At 38.0% G+C, this 5746-nt stretch overlaps 1 long non-coding RNA gene across 1 annotated transcript; it reads right to left on the bottom strand.

The window, feature by feature from the left end:
• Positions 1-548: 548 nt before the first annotated feature.
• Positions 549-5153, bottom strand: LOC126765461 (uncharacterized). The gene is made up of 3 exons (XR_007668424.1): positions 5088-5153; positions 745-905; positions 549-658 (listed from the first exon to the last, which is right to left on the bottom strand). It is a non-coding gene; the product is annotated as an uncharacterized LOC126765461 (long non-coding RNA).
• Positions 5154-5746: the final 593 nt, after the last annotated feature.

Below are 5746 nucleotides of genomic sequence, written 5' to 3'. Positions count from 1 at the left end.
GGAATATAATTTGGTTTTCGACTTGTTGTTCAAGCAGAGTCTGCTGGTTTTTGCGCGGTGGGTACGTCACATTTGAACAATGTGGTAGTTAATTTTCTTGTGTATTAAGAGGAGTATGCTGTTTTTTGTGAGGTGTGCATGTCACTTTGGAACATTGTGGTAGTTCCCTGTTTTGTGTATTTGGTTCGGTAGGGTCTGCATTTACCTCCGACATGCTGCTTGTAGCTGCACCTAATGACAAGGTACCACTCATTCCATTTATTGATTCCTCTATTGACAATAACTCACTCACTTGTTGCTCTAACTGTGATAAGGGTATGAAAAGTGAGGGACCACCTCCAGTTCCCGAAATATTATTTTTGTTTCGTCGTATTTTTGCCTTTAAGTGAATCTTATAGTCCGCCCATACCTTTAACTGATTACATTTAATCACATTTATAATTTATCTGTCTTTCTATCTTTCCACCCGGGCAATGTCGCGCTATGGTGGCCCAGCTGCGTTTAAATGGGAAACTAAATTTTTCCATAAATTATTGGAGGTATTTTGTCGTCTGGTGTTTTTAGTGATCCTTTCGATAAATCGGGATGCGCCTTCATGAAATCCACGAGAATTTCAAATTGCTTTGGTTGAGTTTGTTGTTTTATTTTCGGTGCTTCCCTGTAAATTTGTGCCAAATAGTTCATATGCACGGCGTTATATATTTTAGTAGCAATTAAAACAACTAATTTATATTTGAAACTTACATTTTCAAGCAATGCGACTTCTTTATACTTGTAGCACAAAAATTACGAATATAACGCATGTTTGACAATTGCTTTAGCAAAGCAGAGTACCGCTAATGCGAAAGGGAAAAACTAAATTCGAAAATTTCAAAATTTACTGCGATTGTCGAATTACAGAGTACCTACCAAAATTGAAGATGCGAACATTTTCATATTCGTATCGCATTACAGAGTAACCCCCCAGATTTAATTGATGTGAACAACCCATATTCGTTAATCCAAAAGTGGGTTTAACTTCTTATCAAACAAACTGGCTAAAATATAAAAAATACGTCAGTAGCCACATTAATGTTGAGTACAAAATAAATACTGGAAGAGATATTAACGAAAGCATAGAAGAACTCAATGATATAATAACGAAAGCAGCTGTCTTAGCAACACCAAACAAAAACTATAAGCCGCTTGGTGCCAGAAAAATTACTAACAGAGTTATAGAAAAGCTTCTAAACGAAAAAAGGCGTGCAAGGCGTGAATGGCAGATAAATCACTCCCCTTCCACTCAGCTTCAATTGAAATCAGCTGCACGTAAATTAAAAAAAACGCTTAAACGTGAGGAAGAATCCAATACCGAAATGTATATAAAAAAGTTGTGTCCAAATTCAAGCAAGCAAAATTCTCTTTGGAAAACCCAAAAGTCCCTGAAGCCACCAACTAACTCCAACATGCCTATACGAGACTTGGGTGGAAATTGGGCTCGAAGTGACGAGGAAAAGGCTAATTGTTTTGCAAATCACCTAGAAAAGGTATTTCAACCAAATTGCCCAAAGAACAACTTCGAGTTGTCCAGCTTACCCAACACAGTTAACGAGTCACTCGAGTCTTTTAAGACTTCATCTACTGAAATTATTAGAATAATAAAATAACTTAAACCAAAAAAGTCACCAGGACATGATAATATTACCCCAAAAATGCTAATTGATATTATCCTAATTCATGGAAAAAGTCGCAGATTATCTTGATAGATAAACCTGGGAAAGACTTAACACAGCCGTCTTCATACAGACCAATCAGTCTTCTACCCTGTCTTTCTAAAATATTTGAAAAAGTGTTACTATCAAAGATGTCTCCTTTTCTCCACGAAAATAATACAATACCAATGCATCAATTCGGATTTCGTGCGAAACATGGCACAATAGAGCAAGTAAATAGAATTACTAACAAAATAAGGAAAGCATTTGAGCACAAACAGTACTGTTTCTAGATATAGCTCAGGCGTTTGATAAGGTGTGGCACGAAGGTCTTTTATGTAAGATTAAAAACATTCTACCTTTTGAATTGTATAAAACATTGGAGTCTTATTTAAAAAATAGAATATTTACGGCAAAAGTGGGAGATTTCATATCTGACGAACGACACTATACATCACATATACAGCAGATCTTCCTACAGCTAATAATATATTGACCTCAACTTTTGCGGATGACACAGCTTTAGTGAGCCGTAACAAATGCCACATAATAGCATCAAGAATATTAGCCGAGCACTTAAGGTCTGTCGAAGAATGGCTAGCCAACTGGCGTATAAATGTGAAGGAACAAGAATGCAAGCATGTTACGTTTTCACTAAGACCTAAAATGTGTCCGGCAGTAAAAATGAACTATATTTTAGTACCCCAAGGGAACGAAGTAACTTATCTTGGTATTCACCTAGAAGAAGACTTACGTAGAGAAAACACATATCTAGTAAAATAACTTGCATAAAAAGCTTAAATCATTTTATTGGGTATTGAATGGTCAAAAGTCAGTTGTTTTAACATAGCATACAAAGATTTAAACAATTTCTCTATATATTAATTAACCACTATATAGTAATTTTTATTCGTGCTAAATGTTGGGTGTTTTAATTTACATGCCCAAAAATTATTATAGTGACCCATCTGGCCATACTGGAAAATGTTATAAAACACGCTAATTTTGAAGCGCTCTCACACTGGAATAAGTTTTACATCCCTTTATCCACAGTAGATACAGTAATAAACTGAGGCGTAATTAAACTCCACATCAATTATTAAACGTTTATTTATTAAGTTAATTCAAATAATTTTATACTTGTTGGCGTCTGTACAATAAGTGACGCTTCTTAAACTGTAACTTTCCAGGAAGAATATCAAGAAAAATAAAGAATAGAATAACTAACAAACGGTGCTGCAGATGTCATACTTTTTGTCTGTGGTCCCACAGTACTCCCCCCTAAATAAAGTCTTGCTGGACATTTTTGAGGTGACCACTACCAGACCCTAGCGCGGGAGCAAATGCTTCAAGTTCTTTGGTGCATAGGTAGGCTGGTTGATGTACGTGGCGAATTCATTGGCTCGGTGAGAATACGGCTATGGGGCATACTGTCCAACACTTCGTCACTGGCCAAATGGGCTGGTTTTACGGGCTCGATGCTTACATTTATTACCTTGCCGTTAACCTCGATGGCAAAAACACGTTCATCAAGTCTTTTGATCACTTTGTGTGAGTCTGAATATGGCTGGTCAAGTGGCCGTTTAGTTGCGTCGATCCTCAGGAATACGTGTGTGCATGTAGACAGTCCTTTGAAACAGAACATTTTTTGACGGCAATAGTGGGTTGATGGAACTGGTCTGATTTTCCGAATATAAGAGCGAAAATCTTCAAGGAAAAATTGGGAATCTCCTGGTGGATCTCCATCTGAGAAAAGTTCGCCAGGAACCCGGAGTGTTGTCCCGTATAGATATTCTGCGGGTGATGCCTTTAACTCTTCCTTGTAGCACGTTCTCAATCCCAATAATACGCTTCTAGCCACTTCGTAAATTAGTCGACCATAGTCATGCAGTACTTGAATCCGTGAGAGTCTGGCAAAGCTGGAGCTCTTTGTCCAAGGCCTGAGCTCGAGGCAGCTCATCGTAGTCAAAACTGCTGGTAGATGCATAGTTTCAATGCGTGAAAAGGTGTCAGCGACGTTGTTGTCTGAACCGGAGAGGTATTCAATGTTAGTCGTGAATTGGCTGATGAATCCTAGCTGTCTGAAATGGCGAGGTGAGGATTTATCCGATTCTTGCTGGAACGCGAAAGTCAATGGTTTGTGATCCGTCTTGACTTCAAACTCACGACCTTCAACCCAGTGTCTAAAGTGCTTGATGACATTGTATTCAGCCGTTAATTTTCTATCATATGTGCTGTATTTAATCTGTGCGGGCGACAACTTCTTCGAGAAGAATCTAAGTGGCCTCCAATCGTTTTTATGCTTCTGCTCTGATACTGCTCCCAGCGCAGTACAAGATGCGTCACACGTAATCCGAAGTTCGGCGGCTGGTGATGGATGAGTTAGGAGAGTTGCGGCTGCTAGTTGTTTCTTGATGTAGATGAAAGCTTGCTGTCCAAGGTACTGATCTGTGATCGTTTTATTCTGATGTGGTTTTCGACTTGTTGTTCAAGCAGAGTCTGCTGGTTTTTGCGCGGTGGGTACGTCACATTTGAACAATGTGGTAGTTAATTTTCTTGTGTATTAAGAGGAGTATGCTGTTTTTTGTGAGGTGTGCATGTCACTTTGGAACATTGTGGTAGTTCCCTGTTTTGTGTATTTGGTTCGGTAGGGTCTGCATTTACCTCCGACATGCTGCTTGTAGCTGCACCTAATGACAAGGTACCACTCATTCCATTTATTGATTCCTCTATTGACAATAACTCACTCACTTGTTGCTCTAACTGTGATAAGGGTATGAAAAGTGAGGGACCACCTCCAGTTCCCGAAATATTATTTTTGTTTCGTCGTATTTTTGCCTTTAAGTGAATCTTATAGTCCGCCCATACCTTTAACTGATTACATTTAATCACATTTATAATTTATCTGTCTTTCTATCTTTCCACCCGGGCAATGTCGCGCTATGGTGGCCCAGCTGCGTTTAAATGGGAAACTAAATTTTTCCATAAATTATTGGAGGTATTTTGTCGTCTGGTGTTTTTAGTGATCCTTTCGATAAATCGGGATGCGCCTTCATGAAATCCACGAGAATTTCAAATTGCTTTGGTTGAGTTTGTTGTTTTATTTTTGTGCCAAATAGTTCATATGCACGGCGTTATATAAACCCTGTAAATTTGTGCCAAATAGTTCATATGCACGGCGTTATATGTTTTGGTAGCAATTAAAACAACTAATTTATATTTGAAACTTACATTTTCAAGCAATGCGACTTCTTTATACTTGTAGCACAAAAATTACGAATATAACGCATGTTTGACAATTGCTTTAGCAAAGCAGAGTACCGCTAATGCGAAAGGGAAAAACTAAATTCGAAAATTTCAAAATTTACTGCGATTGTCGAATTACAGAGTACCTACCAAAATTGAAGATGCGAACATTTTCATATTCGTATCGCATTACAGAGTAACCCCCCAGATTTAATTGATGTGAACAACCCATATTCGTTAATCCAAAAGTGGGTTTAACTTCTTATCAAACAAACTGGCTAAAATATAAAAAATACGTCAGTAGCCACATTAATGTTGAGTACAAAATAAATACTGGAAGAGATATTAACGAAAGCATAGAAGAACTCAATGATATAATAACGAAAGCAGCTGTCTTAGCAACACCAAACAAAAACTATAAGACGCTTGGTGCCAGAAAAATTACTAACAGAGTTATAGAAAAGCTTCTAAACGAAAAAAGGCGTGCAAGGCGTGAATGGCAGATAAATCACTCCCCTTCCACTCAGCTTCAATTGAAATCAGCTGCACGTAAATTAAAAAAAACGCTTAAACGTGAGGAAGAATCCAATACCGAAATGTATATAAAAAAGTTGTGTCCAAATTCAAGCAAGCAAAATTCTCTTTGGAAAACCCAAAAGTCCCTGAAGCCACCAACTAACTCCAACATGCCTATACGAGACTTGGGTGGAAATTGGGCTCGAAGTGACGAGGAAAAGGCTAATTGTTTTGCAAATCACCTAGAAAAGGTATTTCAACCAAATTGCCCAAAGAACAACTTCGAGTTGTCC

Source organism: Bactrocera neohumeralis, unplaced genomic scaffold (genome assembly GCF_024586455.1).
Source record: "Bactrocera neohumeralis isolate Rockhampton unplaced genomic scaffold, APGP_CSIRO_Bneo_wtdbg2-racon-allhic-juicebox.fasta_v2 cluster10, whole genome shotgun sequence".
NCBI lineage: Eukaryota > Metazoa > Arthropoda > Insecta > Diptera > Tephritidae > Bactrocera > Bactrocera neohumeralis.
This window is presented reverse-complemented; position numbering and strand designations above follow the sequence as displayed.